The sequence below is a fragment of the Pan paniscus genome, chromosome 10 (genome assembly GCF_029289425.2).
Source record: "Pan paniscus chromosome 10, NHGRI_mPanPan1-v2.0_pri, whole genome shotgun sequence".
NCBI lineage: Eukaryota > Metazoa > Chordata > Mammalia > Primates > Hominidae > Pan > Pan paniscus.
In genome coordinates, this window is record NC_073259.2 from 86,418,045 (window position 1) to 86,442,245 (window position 24,201).

At 36.4% G+C, this 24,201-nt stretch overlaps 1 long non-coding RNA gene across 1 annotated transcript in view; it reads left to right on the forward strand.

Annotated features, from left to right (window-relative positions):
• Positions 1-12,723: 12,723 nt before the first annotated feature.
• Positions 12,724-24,201, forward strand: part of LOC117975491 (uncharacterized) — an 80,040-nt gene continuing 68,562 nt past the window's right edge. The window contains exon 1 of the long non-coding RNA XR_008620446.1: positions 12,724-12,883. This is a non-coding gene — a long non-coding RNA (uncharacterized LOC117975491). The remainder of the gene's footprint in view (positions 12,884-24,201) is intronic.

Consider the following 24,201-nt stretch of genomic DNA (forward strand, 5'->3'; position numbering starts at 1 on the left):
TTTCAGGCCCTCCAGTGTGCAGGGCTCATGCATGGGGACCCTCATGCTTAGGCCTATTGCCATTATTGCTGTTATATTACTGGAAATAGAAGGATCCTCACTCATTCCTTAAACAATCAAGGGCTTTTCCTGAGCCCACTACTTTATTCAAAGTAATCTGTTTGTACACAATGAATTAAACAACAAATATAGCCAAAACATATCTAGCAATTTCTATTTGCCAGACAGAGATAGAGCTTATATGTGTTTTCTCATTAACATCTCTTGGTTTTACCACTTTCTATCCATTCTTACTGTCCCTGATTCATTCAGGTCTTTATCTTTCTCCTAGACTACTGGATTAGCTCCCTGACTACTCTACCTGTCTTATCTGTTAGCATTATACGTTTAGGTCGTTTCTACATTTCTCTATGTGTTGCATGTTATGGAGCCTTTACTGGCCAAATTGGTAGAATTTTGTGTCCTCCACTGTATGCTGAAATACTGCTATCTGAGCGCTTGAAAAACTGATTATATATGCAGTTGTCCTTCAGTGTCCATATAGGATTGGTCCCAGGACTTCTTGTGGATACCAAAATTCACAGATGCTCAAGCCTCTTATATAAAATGATGTAGCATTTACATATAATCTATGCACATCCTCTTGTATACTTTAAATCACCTCTAGATTACTTATAATACTGAATATAATGTAAATGCTATACAAATAGTAGTTACGTTATTTAGGAAATAACTACCAGTAAAAAGTCTTTACACGTTTGGCACAGACACAGCCTTCTTTTTTTTTTCCCGAATGTTTCTGATCTGCCATTGGTTGAATCCACAAATGAAGAATTCATGGATACAGAGGGCCAATGTACTGTATTACTTTACATGTTTGTCTCCTGTTACTGAACGTACTGAATGATGAGCAACTTGTCTTGAGTGACTGTAGCCTCAGGGGGCCTTGTATATGAGCTATATACCAAGCACTCAGTGAGTTCGGTTTCTAAACAAGTGAATAAGCAATCGAATTCTATTTTGGTTTTGTTGCCTGTGGTTTTTGAGGTTATATCCAAAAAACCATTGTGTGGACCAATGTCATGGAGTTTTTCCCTAATATTTTCTTCTAGCACTTTCATAGTTTCAGATCTTATATTTAAGTCTAAACCATTTTGAGTTTATTTTTCCATATGGTGAGAGAGGAGGGTCTAATTTTATTCTTCTGCATTTGGATATCTAGTTTTCCCAAAACCATTTATTCAAGTGATTGTCCTTTCCCCATTGTGTGTTCTTAGCACTTTTGTCAACAATGAGTTGGCTGTACACATGGATTTATTTCTGGGCTCTCTATTTTCTTCCATTGGTCTCTGGGTCTGTTTTTATGCCAGTACCAAGCTGTTTTGGTTACTATGGCTTTGTAGTAAAATAGAACTAATATATAACTCAGCAATTCCACTACTGGATATATATCCAAAGGAAATGAAATACATATGTCAAAGAGATATCTGCACTTCCATGTTTATTGCAAAACTTGTCATAATAGTCTGTGAAATCAGCCTAAATGTCCATCAATGGATAAATGAATAAAGAAAATGTATGTATATACTCTATTTAAGTACACTTTTTAGGATGGTGTAGGTGTCTTGCAAGTTGTAAGACAAAGCAGAGTTATGAGGAGGGTTGAATTCCTTAGGAAGTTTCATGCCATGCAGAATTGGCAGTGGGTTTGTACTGGGGCTAATTTCTGCAGGCACCCCTTGTGATGTTCATGATCCATGTTCTTTATCTAGTAATTTTTTGTTTGCTGTTTTTTTCCCCCAAATAATCCCTCTCTGACATTAAGAAAGGAAGAAAAAAAAAAAAAAAAAAAAAACTCCAGCATTTTAGAAAGAGCAAAAAAGAGGAATGACACTTCTTAACAGTCTGACTCAGCAAATGCCTCAGGCAAACCTTCCCAAGAAGAAAACAGATTTTCTTGCCTTCATATCTTCTCCAGAGAAAGTGAGACCAAAGTGGAGCCTTTCCATTATAGTTCCTTTTTTTACTTTTTTTTTTTTTTTGCAAATAATATAAGACCATGTGAGTGAATGCCTTTTAAGGTAGCCCATATTATTTCAGTTCATGTCTTGGTTCTTATGAATTAAAGTCTGCCTAAGAGAAAACTGTATAAATGATAGCTGTAACTTAAGATGCTACAGAAAGATATAAAACAAAAGCACACATGAAAGGGGTTTGGTTACAAAAATTCATTTATCTATTGCTTTTCTTCATTATGTATTATATGTTCTTAGTAAATTCAATATTCAGCCAAATATTCTATTGTTACATTTTTATTGGAATGCAAAGTCCCTTCTACTGACTTCTCCACAGTGCTTAGAAAGACCAATTCTAGGCTCTTCTGGAAGGTTGTTTGATGGCTTCAAAGATAAATACCAGTCACCAGGAAGTCTCCAATGTGAGCTGTCTCAGGTGCTCTAGCTGCCAGATCATAAACATCAGATTATAAAACTTCATTTAGTATCAGATTCTCATACTTAAGATGCCTGTTACTTGGCTTGGACAAAATCTCAGTTTGCTAATTGAGAGAATAAATATGTTTACCCAATCCAGTACTTCTATATTGTATAAATATAGTTGTAATTGCATCCAAATCAACTTTAAGTTTGGAAAATGTCCATGAGTCAGAATACAAGATGTGAATGTTTAATGGAGACTTTCCTGTAACACAGTTTGTGAAGCATTCTCCCTCTCCAAAACCCTAGACTCTACCCATCCCTTCCACTCCCACTCCATGGCACTGTGTGTTCTGGCTGTCATGAGTGCTTTCATATTCTTGACTTTATGACTTCATTTAAGAAGGCTTCATTAAGGTGTTATTATGTATGGCACTGTTCTGGATGCTGGGATAAACAAGATTAAGTAGGTGTAAACAGATTCTTAATGTATTCATGATCTAAAGAAAAGGACAGGTATAAAACCCAGTAATTACAGTGCATGTGTTAAATACAAATTCCAGGTTAACATGACATTGTAAGGGAGCACACAGGAGAAAAGTGGGTGTGATTACCAAAAGAAAACTAATTCCAGATAAAGCAGATGCCATGAACAAAAGTTTGAGCCATAGCCACACAATATTTAGGTTGATTGAGCATTGCTCAGGCTTCCAGTACAAAATAAAGAGGGATGAGATTTGAAGCTAACATTCACATGTATTAATTGAACTAATGTAGGTCACTGTGCAGATTGTGTGAGCCAAACAACACAGCTAGGTCAGCTTGACATCACTCTATGGTGGCCAAAGGAAAGCATGGTAGGGATAAAGGAGGGGGCGAACATAAAAGAGAGACATAACTCTACGATATAATTATCTAAATGCCATCTGTTAGGAATTGCCCTTTGTCTTTTAGTATGTGCTAATAGAAAATCTGTACTTTATGAAACAGCATCTCCTAACTGTCAATGGCAAATTTGTTTCTGCATATTATACTATTTTATGTGAAAATACTGGAGATATTAGACTGGTAGTCATCAATTACCAAGTTCAGTTGAACTAAAGAAGAATGAAAAGTGATAAATGTGAGACAGATTCCTCATTCCAGAAGAGGCTGCTGGAGAAGGAGCAGAGATTCTCTGTTAGCTTGTCACAACGGACAAATAACACATTATTCTGAAATGGAGTTGCTGTTTTATATTTGCTTTGGAAATACTTAGGATATGTTGCATTTGTTCTCCTAGTTCTACAACCCAAAATCATAGTGGCTTATGCTATTTTACAAGCAATTTTATTTAAATAATAATTTTCTTTAAAGCCCAGAAGCATCACAGTTCAGCACCAACACCTCCCCTGAAAATTCAATATATTGCCTCAAGCTATATTTTTTTAAATTAAATGTTGTCTAAGATTCATTCATTTTTGTTTGGACAATTGCAAAACCATATTCACTCTTAAAATTTTTATCCACTGAGAATTGGTGTTTATTTTCCTCAAGATGCCATACAATTCCTAATCTTAAATTTGAAAAAATCAAAAAAGGCAAAATAATTAGTTCTTCAAAGATGCAAATTTGTGTTTTTTCTATTGTGAAACCATATGGAGTACACCCTCAGACCTGTGCTAAGAAAAGACAGCCAATTTTCTAGATCCTATTCATATGCTGGCAATAAATTCAGTCTGAAAAGGATCTGACTGTTAGCTCAGAGGGATGCTAAGAATTTGGGTATGATAATAGGGGTATTATTATTTATTTTGAATAGCAAAATTAGTAAATTATTATTACCCTGCAGGATATAAAACCTAGTGAAACTAATTTGGAGTCATGGTTAACACCTCGAGGTCTTTGTATCTTCTTTAAGCTTTTTATCTCTAATTGTGAAGGACTTAGTCTCTAATTAAAGGCTGATAAGACAGATTTATTTTTCCATTCTTCTTTTTTTGTTTTAGTTATTTTGCCTTGTATCTGGGAGTAGGTGTGTTTTTTGTCCCTGAAGTCTTCTACAAACTGAGATTATCCCTAAAGGTTAAGAGTCCTTTTAATAATCAAAGATGCAGAATTAGAATGAAGGGTATGGTGCTTAAGCTTGCCTTCTAGACCCACATATTGATGGTTTTATGCATTAATAAGTAGAGAAATTATTTTTATGGGTTTGATCAGCATTTTTACTAGATGGACTTGAGTAGAAATCTCAGGGGGTATTGTAAATAGTTAGGGCAGATTTTGTGTTAAATTTTTGTTTCAGTGACATACACAAATGAAAAAGACTGCTGGATTTTCCTCAAATACCTGTTCTTTTCTTCTTAAATGATAGACAGCTGCATTTTGACTACATTTCCCAGCCTCCCTCTAGCTGGGAAAGACCATGTGACTTCCAGCTGAAAGAATATAAACAGAAGGGAAGTATGCTGCTTTGGGGTTGTGCCTTTGAGAGAAGGAAATTTGGCCTCTTTCTTCTCCTGACTTCTATTTTAGCTGGAATGCAGACATAGTGGTGACAGCTGAAGTAGCAACTTGTATCACTAAATAGAAATCATGTGTTGAAAATGGCAAGACAAGAAGATTGAATGACCCTGAAACCCTGATGATTATGGTGCCTCCATATCATCTTTGGACCACCTAGCTGACTTCTAATTAAGACATAAACAAGCATCTGTCTTGTTTAAGCTTTATTTCGGATTGTCTCTGATCATGGTTAAATTGAGTGGGCCATGGGAACAACACTTAAAAATACTATATTGGCTTAGTGACTAGGTGGCAGGAAGTGAGGACACAGATATTGGACTGGATAGCTGTTGACAGTACGTATATTATGGCAAAACATTTTAGAAAGTTGACTTGGAGAGATCTTGGACATAAGACCATTTGCCAACCAAGCCTTTAACTCTTATACTCTTGCTGCCTGCATTGGCTGTTTTGTTTTTAATTTTTAATTTTTTTCCACATAGCAGAGTCTTACTAGAGAGACAACTCAAGTTAGAACTAGTCACTTGCAAGGTGAAAAGGAAAAAAATGTAGTTGTGGTAAGATAGGCTTTCTGGGGTTTTTATTTTTCTTTACTTGTTTTTGGCCTGTGATCCAAATTGACTGAGAGTCTTATAATTCAGGGCTTTAAAAATCAGTTCTGACAGAAAAACAAAGGCTTCTGTGCCCAAACTGAGGCAGTGATAAAATGAGTCTCTAAATCAAGAAATAGTCTTAGCAGAAGATAAGTAAGGCTGGACAAAACCATTAAGACTGCCAGACAATAGGAGCCAGCCCAGTGGGAAACATTAGATTAAGAATGTTGCCTTCCTACTAAAACCAATTGTTTTATTTCTCCTTAAGTTGGTCACTATTAAATTGAGCAAGAAGGAAATTGACAGGACATGGAAGCAAGTAACTAAAGGCCAAAGTTTTCAGGCTAAAAAACAACATAGAGATGAGAACTTTGGCTTTATTTACTTGCAACCAGAACTGGTGGAAATAGAGTCTGTGGACCTACCAAAGGTTTTTGCAGTATTGCATTGCCAAAGAAACCTCGGGCCAGGCTTACAAAAGTCTGTCATAGCCTACCCGTTCAGGCAAACTGTGTCTCCCTAAACCTGTACCAACCATCAGGAAGAAGCCTGCCAGCATTCTGAGTCATACCAAGTTGGTAAGACTCTCCAATGTCTACTTCATATCTGGCCATGGAGATAATGGATATGCAAGAACCTCCCTAAAGGCAAAGCCATAAATTCATAGGATAATAACGAAGAAAGGTGTGCAGCAGAGAGTGGTTCAAAGTGCTTCCAGATAGCTTAACATAGGAAATTACTCCACTGCCATGATATTGAATCCAGTTACTGCTGTATTGTTTCTATTCTTCCTTTTTAAAAATTGAGCTTCTTAAATATTATGTCTATCCTGTTATTCACCACTATGGTTTAGGTTGGGGAGCAGGGGAAAGATAACTTTAGCAAGATACAGGACCTGAATAGAACTTTTCAGTTGTCTCTCTTGGAGGGTGGGATGGGGAAGAGCATGTTTTAATTGTCGTTGAAAAGTGTGACCTAAATCGGCAGTGATGGCAGAGACTGAAGTAGACTTCGATATTCATTCTTCTTTTCTATTCCAGAGAAAACTACCTTTCCACCCAAATTCATGCTGTCATGCATACTACAGAGTTGATATTGGGAAGTAGGTGCTTATCCAGGGACATTTTTAAGCCCCTTTTGCATCTAAATAGGACCACAAAACTGCTTGCCAATGGATGATATAAAAATGACACATTAAATCTGTCATTTCTTGGTGAAGGTGTTTAAGAAACATGAATACTTTCTCCATCCTCTTTTCTTACTTCCTCAACCATGTAAAGAAGAGAACACCTCTCTCACCTCCCCAGCAATGGAACCCATGTATTAAAGATGGCAGAGCCAGTATAAGCCTATTTCTGTTGACAAATGCCAGACACAGATGAGAAATAAACTTTGATTGTGTTTGACCTATTTTTCATTTGAGGAGACCTCTCTTTTTTGTTTTTAAATAGAAGCTAGCATTACCCTAGCCTACACATCTTTTTCCATGTAATAGAATATTAACTCAGCTCATGACCACTCAGCTAAAACTGGTATTTTCCAGTCCCTTGTACCTCTAGATGTGACTGCATAATAAAGCCCTGCCAGTAGGATATGAACTGAATTGAAACGTATAACTTCTATTGCATGAACTTTAAGGCAAGAGTATGACCTTGCTGTAGTTTGAATAACCCATCCAAAACTCATGTTGAAATTTAATTGCTATTGCAACAGTATTAAAGGGTGGAACATTTCAGAGGTAGTTAGGTCTTGAGGGCTCTGGCCTCATGAATAGACAAGTGCTGTTATTGCAGGAGTGGGTTAGTTATTGTGGAAGTTTGGCCCGTTTTTTTTCTCTCTCACACTCACTTGCCCTTCTACCGTTTTGCCACCTCAGGCCTTTGCCAGATTGGTACAATGCTCTTGGACCTCTCAGTCTCCAGAATCATAAGCTAAATAAACTTCTTTTCTTTATAAATTACCCAGTCTGTGGTATTAATGTTATAGCAGAAAAAAAAGAATATTAAATCATGTCTATCTATTAAATAGTCCCCTCTTTTTTGTTTTTTCCTTTTTGTCATTGATTGAGTGTGGCATGGTGATGGGCAGTGAAGCACCTAGCTTAGACAAAAATGTGGTGTAATGAGGAAGGCCAGACACCAAAAGAGAAGAAACCTAGCTCAACATTCCAGGCCTGATTCTTCCATCTGGAACTTCTCATGAGAGAAATGAACTTCTTTACTTCATATCTCTCTGTTATAGCATAGGAACACCTGTTCCTATGCTTAACTTATGCATATATATGTGTGTAGTTGCAGTAAAATGTACTTTTGCTGTGGGTTACAATTTTTAAGGGTATATATTAACTATTCTACTATATTCTCTTAATATTATTTTAATATGATATTCATTCATTTATCCTAAATGTTTTCTTCTTCATGCTACCTCAATGGATCAAGAGCTCATGAACTCAGTGTCTCTCCATGGTAATTATGCTGTCATTCTCCCCTAAAAATAAGATCTGTATTCAATCACTTCAAGTTTAAAGCACTTTGAACTCTCTAGTTTGCAGCCTACTAAAGGCATGGCTAGGGACTAAGGTATCTTACCTATTATTCTTAGGGTTTGGACAGATGCTAGGAAGCCATGGAGGGATTCCCAGGAAGCTGCAGCTATTCCCTGTGCATAAGAATAAGACCCTTGGAAATCCCATTTATTAGAAAGTATGACTTAGGAATTTTGAATTTTAGTGCAGGGAAAGATGACTTTAGTTCATATCAATGAATTGCCCAATCCTTTAAAAATAGGAATAATACAACATTAATAAATAGATTAGTAAAGGAATGATGTTATTATTACTTACATATAACAAATAGGTTAAAAATTAATGGAAAAATACTAAAATTACTTGACCACATGAAGCTACCTTTTTTGGTTACTTATGGTTTATTTTTTACTTCCCATATAACCCAATGATTAGTTATGTTATTAAGCAAAAACCAACAAAAACCAAATTAACATATTTTAGATTTTATTTATTATAATGGTAATTATTGACCAAAGTTTTTTATTTCCTTTTTAAAATCAGTGACATCTCTGGACTCTGGGAGATAAATACCAAAAGATTAATAACAAACAAATACATTAGTCTCTAAAATAAGTACAGAAAATTAATCATTGCCACTTACTCTTCCACCTTAATATCTTTATTTGCCTTCCACTGGAGGAATGTATGTAATGGAATCTGAAAATCAACACGGTTGTTGACTTACTTGTACACGTGTTTTGGGAGACTGGGTAAGTGGCTGTTTACCAGGTGGAGAAGCATCTAAGTTCTGATATTGTTGGGAACAGTATCTTGCAGAAGAGAAGACATTCAATTGGGAAATCAGAGATGTATTTCTCTTGGATCTACTGCTAGTTATGTGACAAGGCAAAGTGTAGAAATACTTGCATCTCCATTTCGTCATCTCTGCAATAAGGGAAATATGCTAAATAATTTCTAAAACTCCTTAGGTTCAAATTATGATTTAAAGAAAATAAAATGTAATCAATAAAAGTAAGTAATACATCATCATGACAGAATGCTATTTTAAAGGATAGGGATGGATTTAGATACATATTTTTTGCTTCGGGAAAATAACCCAAAATTTAATGGTGGACTTCACACTGTATTTTAGAAAAATTCCCATTGCTCCCTATTTCTTGTGATTGTTGTGGAATCTCACCCCTCCATCTCAGCTCAACAGTAAATGTACTATGAAGATTTTTATCCCCCAGATGGCAGTGCAGCATTCCAAGTTTAGAATGTTCTGGTCTGGTGCTCTGGAAAAAGGCAATATGAGCTTTTCTTATATTGTCTCCATCGCAATTTTCTGTGCCATGTTTCTTCCTTTTGGAGGAAGTATGCTACGAATCTAATGTAACAAGACTTGAATAATGAGAGACAGATAGCTCATTCTGAAGTGAGCACAGCAGAGATCCACTTCTGCCTGCTTGTGCAGCATTGTGTCCAGTAAATAGTAATTAAAACCATCACACAAAGTAATCTAATGAAATAATGAAAGTTTTAAAAACTATCAGAAAAATCATCTATACTTTTAATTAGTATTTTACATGTTATTTTATCAGAATTTGAAAACATTTACTAAATGTAATAGGATTAAGACGCTTCTCAGCAATTATTTTTTAAAGATACAAATGAAATGGACAGCATGCACCATAACCTTCATTGAAAGAACTATAAGCTGCTTATGCTATTGCTGAGACTTGCTTATGAGGCATATAAAAATCAACAAACAAATACAAATAGCTTCAGATGGAGAGCATGAAAAGAAGCCAGGAAAAGGGTCATTCCAGTTTAATGATAAAAATTCAGTGGAACCATTTAGATCAAAACAATATCTGGTCATCTGCATGGTCAAAGGAACTAGGGTGAATTCTTTACATTTCCACCATATTTTAGATGAATGATGTTTTGTAGATTAATTATACTAAAAGAATATTGGTAATGATGTGAAAGTAGAAGAAGTAAGGACAGGAAAACAAAATTTTGGAATGTGGTCACAGTTTTATGTTCTGAAAATGCCTTCACATTTAGGTCTAATGAAGTCTTTCCTGTTTCACATTTTCTAGTAAGAAAAAGGATTCAGGACACAAAGATTTTGAGTAACAAAAATGAATATTCCCCTTTTTAAACCACAGAGTGTAGATGATTTTATCTGCTGCTTATGAGTTGATTATCTACCTTTACTAGAGGCACCTCAGATGAATACTTCATTGCAGTGTAATATTCTGTAGCTGTCTATAATGCATATAGACTTCCAAATATAATACCATCCTTCTCTATCCAATTAAGGAAAAATCTATACATGCATATATGCACTTTAATCTATAATCACTGCTTGGGAAACAAAAACAAGATATATCTGCCTTCAATGAGTTTACATTCTAGTGGGAGAGATAAATTGCAAATAACCATGGACAGAACATGAGCTGTGAAAGAGGCAGCATGGTGAGGATAGTGGGCTACGGAGCCAGGATACTAGGATTCAAATCTTGGTTTTGACTCCTAACATTCCTGTGTCTTTGGATAGATTACATTCTAGTTTCTTTATAAAACAAATGATAATGAGAATACTTATCTCATAGGGTTGTTTTGAAGAAAATGAGTTAATTGAGTAAACTGCTTGTCATATAGCAATGTCAGTAACACATGGCAAAGGAGAAAAAAATGTCATGGGGTTAAGAGGAAGCAAAGATCAATAAAGGAACTAACAGTTGCTATTAAAGGATACCCTTTAAAGACCGTCAGTGATGTATTGAGAGAGGAGGATAGAAAGGGCAGCTTCAGGCTAAGGTAACAACATGTTAAATGTTAGGGGAAGGATGTAGTAGCTCAGTCTGATTGCAAATGGGATAAAAATAAAAATGTAGGTCCAAACATATGCTAAGGACAACTTGTATTGGGCTAATAAGATTTTGCTTCCTCAAAATATATAGAAAGTCACTGAAGATTTTTATGCCAGGGACGAATAGTCAAATTTTTGCTGTCAACATATCATTCTGGTTGCTTTATGAAAGAAAAATTGAGCATAAAAGAAACTAGAGACAGAGAGCTTAGAGAGGGCCGCAAAATCCAGAACAAAACGGGGGTAACTGTGATCATCGCTTAAAAATCATTTATTGGCTTGCCAACTAGTTCAAAAATTATCTTATCTAACTAAAGGTCCTATTTAGTAGCATGCAAAATTTTACTTGCCCTTTCTATCTGTGTGTAGACTTCCACTCTATCATATATATATATATATATATATATACACACACACACACAAACACACACACACACATACACACACACATATATATGTATATATAGCATTTCAGACACAGTTTTAAAATTATACAAGAAATAGCTATATTAACAGACTGTCTTTCCTATTTCCTGAACATTCTAAACACAGAAGGAACCTCTTCTTTTTCTCATAACTGTGTTTTGTTTTGAAGATTAGACTTGTAGAGGCTTACAGAGGCAACTTCTTTTTTCATTCAGTGTCTGTTGGCCTGCCCACGAGCAGTGATAAACCTGACCAACAGTCCTTTCCTTCTCCTTGTTTTCCTTTTTTTCTGCCTCATTTTTTTCTCTTTCCAGATGCCTCTGATCTATTTTTTATATTTCACAGCTTACTTCTGTCTTCTTTCTTTCCTTCCTTCTTCCTAAAGGAATCAGAATATCTTAACACTTTCCTTCTTTCTTCCCACCACTGAAGCCCGCAGGGTCTTTGTTTAGCTAATGGACCCTGTTCTGAAGAAACCATGCAATCTGAAATAAAGCAACAGGCAGTCCAGATAGAATTGGGGTTCTTGGTTCCAGTTGCAAAATGGAAGAATAGCCAGCATTACTTAACAGAAACAGTATGATTTGAGTTCCTGAATCTTCTTTAGAATAAGTTCAATCCTGAGTCTCTGGAAAGAAGAGCAGTAAGTGGCCTGGTTTTGAGGCCTGCTTTAAGAACTGTCCCAAATCCCAGCTTTGATCATCAGTCACATGAATTTAAATAAGTAAAAGGTATCTTGTTGACTAGTTCGTAAAAACTAGATGGAGCATGCTAAAAATTAAAAATAAATAACCTGTTAATTAAAAAGAAGATTTATTTATTAAGCAAATCAGGAAGAAGCAAACTTTCAGGAAACTAAGCTTTTTTTGACACATTTCACAGCATGCCTCATGGTCTTTCTCATGGGCACTCTGGCTTGTTAATCACTTCAGCAGCCTGGTTTTATCTGTTCCACCCACTTATGGGTGAAATTATGGTGAAAAAATGTGGCTGCTGCAAGCTTCTAAATTGACATGTCCTCAGTTCCAGGGGCCAAGAGCACTGAACTCTTCTATCCAGGACATGGGAATCAGGACATGGCTCAGTAAAAGTGAACTTCTTGCCCTCAGTGAAATTGACTTGGGTCCCAGAGTCACATGGCAAACATATGGCTATACGGACTTTATTAGTCAGCTGTACCTGATTGCTGTAACAACACCACCACAGTCAGTGGCTTTTATAGCTTTGGCTTCCTCTATGATGTCAGAATTCTCTATTGTTTCTTCTTCAACTGGGCAGCCAATGGGTGAAGCAACAGAACAGGTGGAGGAGTTCTTGGAAGGGTTCTTAGAAGCCAGGACTAGAGGTGGCATTCATAATTTTTACTCACATTCTGTTGCTGGAGCTTAATCACAGGGTGATCTAAACACAAGGAAGGCTGAGAAATTAGGTTTCTTCATGAATCCAGGAAGAAAGAAATAGAATCATCTTCTCCACAGGGACCCATCCTGTTCAGCAGGCAAATTGACAGAGAGCAGTGTTGCGTGCTGGGCAGGTACCATAATGATGTCTTCTGTCATAAGACAACTGTCTTTTCCTGGGACTTTGGCAATACCTCAGTTGGCTTTCTCAATTCCTGTAGCCTAGTTTAAATTGCTTGTTTCAGCTGAGTGCTGTTATTTTTTGACAGCATTCAAGAGAATTAAAGAAATGACTTTTCTTCCTTTCATTGCTACTCATCTATGTTCTCAGATTGTTTATTAGTATCTCTATTTCTTTTTAATGTTATCTCCACGGGAGAAAATCCTATTTCAGCCTAGAGATTTTATTCTGTAATTACATCACAAAGGATCACTTTATAAGGAAGGCATTGACTTTGAATTTCTGTCAGCTTCAATTTAAGCAGATGGAAAACTATGGATTATATACCACAAACAACCACCTTTTTAAAGCTTAGCAACCAAGAATATTTTAACTCTCCAAGTCAGCTTACAAGTCTAGGACCTGCTCATTATCCCTGTGCCTGAATAGTTCAACAGATAAACATTTTGTTCATAAAACAAAATGGTATTATATTTCAGACAGGAGAGAGAACAGATGTGTCTCTCACAATGAGATTTTGTTGTTTCAATACATCAGACTTTTCTTTTCCTCTCTCTTCTCTCAACTGTTCTAGAAAGGTTGAGTGCAATTGTTATGTGGGCTAAACTTTAAGAAATCTATAATAATCAGACCTTTACATTGCCTCTTCTGTTTAACAGAAATCTGCCAGAGAATGTGCTGTGGGAGTGGAGAAAGAATGCTAGCTGTTAAAAACCATGTCGGCTCATCACAGAAATGTGATTTCCATTCTTACTGCCACACCAGTAGTAAAAACTTAGGAAATGAGCCTTTTCATCTCTAGTTACCCACTTCTGCTGCTAAAGCCAAAAGAGACCCCATTGGTAGGCAAGCCATTGAAGTCCACAGTGCACTGTAGAAGTACAGATCTGCACTCCTGCAAAGATATAGTTACTGGATGTGCAAGTTGCTATGTATACAGAAAGCTAATCCCCAGATTGTTTGTCTTTAAAAAAACAGAAATCCCATATCAAGGCAATACACTTATACTTATGCATTTTCTAAGCCACTTAACACATCTTAGAATACATACATGAGAGTTCATGGACCAAGACAGCTGACTGGAGGAAATTTGTTATATTTATGAAAGGCTGAAAATAATTGAGATTTTGCCATGTTTTCAATCATAAAATGGTCAAAGACATCATGACCCTAACTCCCCATTTGCTAAGCCAGAAACCTGGGGAACATCCTTTCCCTCTTATCCCACATCAAATCATATGTGAAGACCTACTGAATCTGTTTTCTAAAACTCACCTGAATCCATCCACTTCTCTTCATCTATACTGCTATCACTTTATCTAGTTTCCATCATCTCTCAGCCCACAGTCTTCTTCATGCACTTGGGAGTTTGTTAGAAATGTGGAATCTCAGGGCTCACCCAACCCTACTTATCTACATTTTGACAAGATCCTCATATGATTTATATGCATGCCACATTTTAAGAAACACTGGCATATCTCCCTGTCTCTACTTTATTCACTTCCATTCCATTCTGAACACTGAAGTCAGGGCAATCTTTATAGAATTCAAATTTGATTGTGTCTATCTTGCTTAAAACTCCTCACCTTCATGTCTTTTGGCTCAAGTAAGTAAAAAGCCTTCAAATTAAGTTGCAATGCCCTTCAAGACCTGGTTCCTCCAGCTTTATTTCATAAAACTTTTCCTTCCCACACTATGCTATAGCCATTTTTGTTCCAAATATGACATTCTGTTTCTCAAATGGGGTCTTTGCGCTCTCTGTTCCCTGGTTTAGGATATTCTTTCTCCCACTCTGTTCAACCTCAGTCCTTTAGGCTTCAACGTAAAGGCTGAGTTTTTAGAGATCCTACTCTCTTACTATCTAGATCTCATGGTATCGTTTCTTGCCTTATAAAAAATATCCAATGTTGTATTAACTTGTTCAATGCATGCACTACTCAATAAACTATAATTTCTATAAGGAGAGATATCATGTTTGTCTTGTGCAGAGCAATATCCCAAGCACTTGAGACAGCAACTGGCATGTGGCACTTATGACAGAGTGACCAAATGAAATAACGTCTCATAAAGATAAATGGACAGTTTCCCACATCTTTAAGAATAACAGTCTTCTAAAACTATGGCGCACTGTCACAGGGAAGATGAATCAGACTTATTCTGATGGGTTCCAGAGGACAGGAAGATATACGCAAGGCCCATGAATGATTGCACTTATCTCAACATGTTGGCACTAAAATATCTGTTGAATAAATGAATCAGAACAAGTAAATAAAAGATTTAGGAATAGATAAATTATTAATGATACAACTTAGTACCATTTACAAGGTACTAACAATAGAATGGATTGTTTTGTGAGCTCAGATTGCATAACCGTTTAAAGGTTGAATAGGAAATAAAAAATACCTTAAGAAAGTGATTGAAATAGATGATCCCTCAGGTTCTTTACATCTCTAGGAGTCCACTATTCTATCAGTTCCTCTGTGAGGGAAAATAGTGCTAGTCATAACTGCTAGACTTAGTTTACAGAAAAAAAAATGTCGCTCATTCTTGTTAATGGTTGTATCACTACATTTATGTACAGACTTGTAGTAGTTTTCATATTTGGCATGATCAAAAGGACACTGACACCAAATACGTCCCCATTTGGTTGCCACTAGTCCTTGAACTCCATTATTAGAGAGTCTTTACTTTGAAACTGTTCCTTCTCCAGACACTGATGACACTGATGTTGCAAAAAAAAGATGCCACAGAAGTGGCAACATATTTCACTATTATCCATAATCTCCATCTTTATTTGGGGTCCTTTATGAGAACCCATTCTTAGAGTTGGGAATAAACAGTGGAGGAAAGAGGGATGCAATGGTAGCATTTGGAAGGTAAGATGGCTCTGGATGCAAGCTCAGCTCAAATATTTCTCCATCAGAGACGTTTTTTGGATACCTCAATCTAAACGATATATCTATGTTATTTTCTTCTTTATCAACTTTCATTCATTCAAAATATATTTGAGTGATTACTGTCTGCTAAGTGCTGTTCTAGGTAATTAAGATGCATCAGTGAACCAAAAAAGACGAAAGTACTTCTTACTGTCAACCTTGCATTTTAAAAAATGTGGTCTAAGGATCAAAATGTCAGCATCACCTGGAAGCCTGAGAGAAATGCAGAATGAAAGGCGTCACCTAGACCTACTTAATCATGTACAGCCTTTTAACAAAATCTTCAGGTTATGTATGCACGTTTGAGTTTGGGAAACACCATTCTATTGTGCCTGCTCTTTTATTTCATATGTTTTCACTTTTTTTTTGAGACAGAGTTTCACTCATGTTGCCCAGGCCAGAGTGCAATGGCGCGATCTCGGCTCACCACAACCTCCACCTCCCAGGTTCAAGCGATTCTCCTGCCTCAGCCTCCTTAGTAGCTGGGATTACAGGCATGTGCCACCACACCTGGCTAATTTTGTATTTTTAGTAGAGACGGGGTTGCTCCACGTTGGTCAGGCTGGTCTGGAACTCCCGCCCTCAGGTGATCTGCCCACCTGGGCCTCCCAAAGTGCTGTGATTATAGGCATGAGCCACCGCACCCGGCCACGTTTTCACATTTTTAAATGATACATGTTTATTTGCTTAAAGTCTATTTGCCCTACTAGACTATAAACTATGTGAGGTCAGAGGTTAATAGGCAAAGATAGAAGGGATGGAGAAATGTAAATAACAAACTTCATCTGCTCTTCAACTCTGCCAAGGTACCACCTTCTGCTGACTTCTCTTTTCAGCCCCACCAGCTGATGCACCTACTGTACAATAGGTAGGGCAACTGAAATGTAGGAAGAAGAATTAACTAACATCTGTGAATTCTTTTTTACCTTCTGTCTCAACTTCTTCATCTCCTCCATTTTTTAAAAGTTGCATAAAATATTCTAGCATAAGAATATCTGGAATAAAATATGATAGCATTAATTCCTGAAGATAAAAAAGTTTGTGATTTATGGAACATGAGAAATTAAACAAGTATCCTTACCTCTACTTTCATCCCAGCCATCCTCATTTAAGATTTCTTTTTCCAATTTTATAACAGGACTTGGTTCTCTTTGACAGGAATAATGGGCTTTGGTGGATGACAGGATTGCTCTCACATCAAACTTTTTGTAACATATACTCTGTAACAAGGGTTGGCAAACTACATCCCGTGGGCCAAATCTGACTGACCATTCTGAATCCTTTTTTTGACCCATGAAAGGAGACTTTTTTTGTACCATGAAAGGAGATTTAAAAAAAAAATACTTTTAAACAGTTAAAGAGAATATTTCATAACATATGAAAATTATATGAAATTCTAATTTGTGTCCATAAAGTTTTATTGGAACACAGCCTGCTCATTAGTTTATGTATTGTTTATGCCTACTTCCATGCTATAGTGGCAGAGCTGAATAATTAAAATAGGGAACGTATAGTCACATCAAAATCTAAAATATTACTATCTGGGCCTTCACAAGAAAAGCTTGCCACCCCCTGCTCTATAGTAGCATTATCCCATAGAACTAAAATGTGAGTCACATATGCAGTTTTAAATTTTTGATAGCCACTTTAAAAAGTTAAAAATAAAAGGTGAAGTTAATTTTTAAAATGTTTTATTGATCCTAATATATTCAAATATTATTTTAATGTGTAATCAGTATAAAAATTGAGATGTTTTACTTTTATTTGTATTAAATGCTTTTCAAATCCAATGTGCATTTTACACTTCAGTGTACCTCCACTAGAATTAGTCACTTTTCACGTGCTAATATCCACATATGGCCAGTGTTACTGTATTAGTGTAGTTTTAGAGTATATAGTTAAAAGTTGAATAATTTGTCTTAATTGTAGACATAGAATTAAAAGTTATTATAAGATTAAAATGAAATATCAGTGATGGGAGTATGGCAGAAGGAAATTATGCCTCATAGCTTAAAGTATCCTTTCTTTGATATATCAAGAAAACAAGGCTGGGTGCGGTGGGCTCATGCCTGTAATCCCAGCACTTTGGGAGGTCGAGGTGGGTGGATCATGAGGTCAGAAGTTCGAGAACAGCCTGGCCAATATGGTGAAACCCTGTCTCTACTAAAAATACAAAAATTAGCCTGGTGTGGTGGTGCGTGCCTGTAGTCCCAGCTACTTGGGAGGCTGAGGCAAAAGAACCACTAGGACATGGGAGGCAGAGGTTGCAGTGAGCCGAGATCATGCCATTGCACTGCAGCCTGGGTGACAGGGCGAGACTCCATCTCACACACACACACACACACACACACACACACAAACACACAAAAGTCATGGGTACATGAAAAATAGTACATAAAAGAAGAATATCCAGACTTCTTGGTTCTCAGGTTTGCATGACAGTAAAAAGTTTGTTTCCAAGGTTTCTGGAGACAGAAGGAGCACCTTAATAGGTTAGAATTTATTTGGGAACAAGAGATGGACTTTATTTGTGGATTAGATTTTTTTGAATGCACTACAGAACTAAATGGCAAAAACAAACAAACAAAAAAACAAAAAAACAAAACAAAAACAAACTAGAGAAACCCATCTAAAAGATCTAATTGTAGCCTACTACTTGGGGTGAACAGTGGGTGCTCTTTTCAGAACAGATCACTGAAAAGACCACCCACTATTTAAAACAAACAAACAAACAAAAGCTTTCTTTGAATTGGGTCCCCTGAAAATAGGACACTAAAAGATAATATAAATATAGGCCACCCTTTTGAGAGGGATATATTTTTTATAACCTCATAATAAGGCACTATGGCTTGCTTTCAATATATGGAGTGTCTATCCTACTTAGCATGCATAATAGCATTCCACAGCTTTCTGAGTTACTAAAGGAAGGTCTCATCTTCAGCTCTTGCCTTCACTTACCATCTGTTCTTTTTCAAAACCACAGTGCCTCAGCTATGCTGTGGAAATTGAGAAAGTTAATGACTTCTAGCTCTGTCTTCTATTTTGTGGCACTAGGTAGCTCCAATTATCTTTCACTATCTCAATTTCTCCACCTGTTAAGTGGGGATAACGATGAGCAAATAATGTGCACAACGTCAGCAGGGGTTAGAAGTGTTCTGTTTTGTCTTTTTACTTAGATGGAAAGAACATGGTGTTGTTTTAGTGCTGTAGAAAAAACACATAAAATGTCCTTTGCTATTTAGCCACTCATATGCTTTTCTTGTTCTAAAAGATCCAACTTTCCTTAATTAAGTTTGGCAACAAATGGGCATCTCCTTCAGGTAAAACCTGCTTCATAACAAAAATAAAAGGATTTGACAAGGCACTGGGACAGTTTCCAGTACAGTCCAGGGCATTAGAGGATAATTCAATGAAAGAGATATAAGGTCTGAGAACACAAAGGATGACTCTTAATTTTATGCAGCAACAAAGCATGTTTACAGCAGACAAAATGGGGCATCGAAAAGAAGATTTTTATAAAGCAAATGTACTCACACCTGAAGAAAATTCTGTTTTTGTTTGCTTGCTTGATGTGGCTCTATCTTGTGCTGACAAAACACATTCTTTGGTGTATTATTCTTTGTGATTCTTCTCTCTTATATCCCTGAGCCCTGTAATGATGTATTATCTCTATAGAGAGCAGGGTGTGCTTTATGATGGATGAGAGATCCCATAGTGAAGGAGATCCATCATCTGTTACAGCTGAGTTAACTGAGTGACTCAGCCTGTGGTCAGTTGTCTGGAAGGACACTTTAAAAAAGGATCTGGATATGGTATGAGATGCACTTGATTTCTGGAATGTGGCTGACACTGCCACAAGAACCTTAATAAAACCACAAACCTAATGGCCAACTAAAATGAGAAAGAAAAACATAGGGAGGAGACCTGTGATAATTTGGACATTTGGCTGATTTCAGTGAAAGAATAAAATATGACCCCTAAGAGTGTCCATTTCTCCTAATCAGCCTGCAGAGCTGCTGAATATGTCTTAAAGAGGCCCATTTGGAAACCTCTGAGTTTCCAAATAATCAATGAATTAGTCTTCATTGATCTGCACTGTTAAGAACTACAAAAGGTTTTTTGTTTTTTTTTGGTGTGTAAAATTAAAATTTAGTGCATTAGAATGCAACACAACGTTACTTAAAAGAAATATCTTGAGCTTAGAAAAACGATCCCAGTTGAGGTGGCTTTACTCTCTCTAGCTGGGTAGCCTTAAAAAGTTCATTTATGCAATCTGAGCCTCCCTTTCCTCAACTCTTATGTGCATGTTTTCACGTTGATGTGTTCCAATACTGTACTGTCCACTATGAGAGCCGCTAGGCACGTGTGGGTATTGTGTTCTTGAAATGCAGCTATTGCAACTGAGGGACTTTTTATTCTTATTTCAAGTCATTAAAGTCAAACTTAACCAAGGCAGTATAAATTTGTTTTAATACTGATTATTTATTATAAAATTAGTTAAATAACATATCAAAATTTATTTATGTTGTTTCTTTTTACCTTTTTAGCATACCTACTAGAAAATTTAAAATTGCATCCAGGCTCAGTGGCTCCCAATACTGTGGGAGGCTGAGGCGAGCAGATCCCTTGAGTCCAGGAGTTTGAGACTAGCCTGGCCAACATGGCAAAACTCCATCTCTACTGAAAAAAAAAAAATGCAAAAAAATTAGCCAAGTGTGGTGGCATGTGCTTGTAGTCTCAGCTGTTTGGGAAGCTTAGGTGGGAGAATAGCTTGAGCCCAGGAAGCAGAGGTTGCTGTGAACCAAGATCACACCACGGCACTCCAGCCTGGGCAACAGAGTGAGACCGTGTCTCAAAAAAGAAAAAAACAAAACAGAAAATTGTATTGTATAGTAACTCTTGTTATATTTTGGGGGGGACAGTGCTATTCTAGAAAAATGATTTCAATTAACTATCATTCTACTTCCATAGCTATGTATTATTGAAAATAATATTGTCATATTAAAATACTTCCATGACTATGAAAGTTCAACCAAAATATTAATGAGCTATATTTGTCCCTTTTTCTATAGATAAAATTATTTTTTCTTTTTCTATTTTAAACGTTAAAGCAATTTTTATAAGGGGGAGCCTATATCCTAGATGAATAGGGATAAAAATATTTCTTTCTTTAGGAATATAAGCTCTTCACATTTACCGTTAATCAATGTCTGCTTTGCAACTCCAGGTAACACCTCTTATCTAAGATTTAACCTTTTTTCTTTTCTTTTCTTTTTTTTTTTGAGATGGAGTCTCATTCTGTTGCTCAGGCTGGAGTGCAGTGGCATGATCTCAGCTCACTGCAACCTCCACCTCCCAGGTTCAAGTGACTCTCCTGCCTCAGCCTCCAAAGTAGCTGGGATTACAGGTGCCGGCCACCATGCCCAGCTAATTTTTGTGTTTTTAGTAGAGACAAGGTTTCACCATGTTGGCCAGGCTAGTCTCAAACTCCTGATCTCAGGTGATTAACCCGTCCCAGCCTCACAGCTGGGATTACAGGTGTGAGGATCCACGTCTGGCCTTTTTATCCTTTTAATAACATGCCTCAGACGTGTCTTCTGGAGATTAAAAGCTAGCTTTAAGAAAGTTGCTACGTTTAGTAGCTCTCTCTGAGTTGAAGGACAATAGAGATAAGTTTTTGCCCATTCTGTTTAATTTGAGGAGAGTAAATTTTCTAGATTTCAAAAGATACAAAATATTTGCTTTTTCTTCATCAGCAGGGAAGATCTTGGAGCTGCTAGATCTTTAAGAGCAAAGTCTCGACCTTTCCTGCACAGCCCCTGACATTTAAAGGCCAGGGCAATCAAGCCTATCTCAGAGGTGAAAACTGCCAGTTCAAGATGTCATCAGCCAGCCTTTCCCAAGGTGCCATATTCATGGCTAGGGATTGAGATCAGCATGTCATAAAGCCCTAAACACAGCACAGAAGAAACACATTTAGACACATGGTTACACATGGATTATATATTCCCTGAATAAGATTGATTCTTAGGCTAAGATCAGGCTTATTTATCAAATGATAACACCTATCAATTCAAATATTATTGAAAATAATATAGTCCTATTAAAATACTCTCTTGACTACATATTAGTTTGTCTTAGGAAAACATCTTTACTCCAAATATCTTATAATCATCCAAATAGGATGTTTTGTCACCTTCAGTTCAGAGTAGTGTACTATATTTTTTAGGGTTGAGACAATTTTCTTATTTTCTTTAGTATCTTCCCCATGCTTACAAAAGTGGGGAGTTTTCAGTTTCTGAGGCTGTCCCTGAATGGCATCTAATCAGCATCATTAAAGTTTTGTGCTTTGTCTTTTATCTGGTTTTTCAGTGAAAGGAGCCTAGCTTCTTTGTCCTGCACATTTCTCATTTCTTATTGTAATTTCTTATCATTGTAATTCCAACTAATTTTCTCAAGAATCAAGAAATTTTCCTTCACCCTAGCTGCCTTTGAAGAACTTCCAAAGACTAATCACTCAATATTGAAACGGCATTGATATACCTGGCCTCTTTTATATCATTCATTCATATGTATTTTATTTTTCTGGAAAGAGAAAAGGTAGGATATGGTTCATTGAACTGAGAGTGTTTCTGAAAGTCTTTTTTTTTTTTCCCTTTCTTAGGGCGATAATCACTGATAGTATCTTTTTCTAGAATAAGATGTTTGTATATTCTTGGCATTAGGAAGTCATTAGGAACTCTCCTCCATTTGCTGTCCTTGTTGATGACTTGAATTTAAGATGAGTACTGACAATCTCTAAGAGAGGAAATCATTTCTCACAAGTAAGTTGAAATGACAGACCTTGTAAATGAAGATTTTGTGTTGATACAGATATGAAAACAAAGCATGTCCTCAAACATTAGAACAGTCGATTCCTAGTGTAGCAGGGCATTTATCACAGTGTTCTTGGAGACTAATCATCTGCCATCTACAGAGAGAATATGAATATTGTTGGTGGCAAAGATCATCTTTTTAAACACAGCATACAATTAAGGCCTCCACAGTGTAGCTCAATTAGAGAAAATATCTTCGTATTTTTATCTTTTCAAGTTGGTCCAATTGGCTGTTTTATTGCCTGAGATTTTGGGGAAATTATTGAGCTGGAAAATCTATCTGTATTTTAATGTAAAAGAAGAATTCTCTAATTGTAAATCATACACAAAAAGTGTATTCTAGAGTATATCTTGTAACATTTTACAGGGAATGTGATAAAACAGAACATGTCAGTTCCTTTCTGAGGGAACCAGGCTGCCTTCTGTGTGCTCTCTCTCTCACTTTCTCTTTCAGTATTACTGATACCAAAATCATTTCTTATTGACACTGCATATTTGTGCATATGTAAGGGATTAAGAATTTAGCACCATTGACGACATGACACCTCAATGCTTCCTTTTGGCTTAAATATGTTATGTGGCAGGAACAGAATTCTCTTAAATCACCATAAAAGGCCGTTGGTAACAACTAGAAATGAGTGGAAATACTGAGCTGTTTACACAGTAAAATCACTCCTCAGTACCAGCACTTAAAGAACAAAATGAAAAGTGAAGTGGGAAAATGTGGGCTTTGAACCAAACAACATTTTTCCTGTGTTTTATTTTTTCACTGGAGTAAGGAATGGTGCTTTTTGTTGTTAGAAAAAAATAAATAAATGTACGTGCTTCTTACAGAAAGGCAAATAATTAAACATGGTTTACTCATTGTGTTCTTTACTCTTGGCTCTCCGTATGAAAACATTCTAAAACGGGAAATCTCATGTTATTATAAAGACATGGGTTACGCTGGGGTGTGATTATTTTATTTAACAGATTTAAGATAATTTTTAAGGCAAAACTATTTCTATGTCCTGTTACCTGACCACAGTAACAATGATGTGTTCATCTGTTTACAGTTAATTCCTCATGATAAATGATCCTGTTGAACAAATTATTTTAGAGGTTCTGATGGTAAATAATGGCCAAACATTCTCTCTAAACAAAGCATCAACCATTTTCAAGGTATATTGAACAGATATATTAGACAGGATAGGCCAAGTAATTCTGTGGTAACAAACAACCACAAAATTTTAGTAGCTTACAAAAATAAAAGGATTTATTTCTTTTTCATGCTACATGCCTGTTGTGGGGCAGCTGTGGCTCTATTCTACATTGTCTTTATTCTAGAATCTATGAACCATTAGCTGCTCACTGTTTGATAAGTGAGTTAACGAAAGCAGGAGAGAGCATGCAAACCATGCTCTCACTCCTACAGCTGGGCCGCAAAAGTGATAACATTTGCTCCTTTTTCACTGACCCAA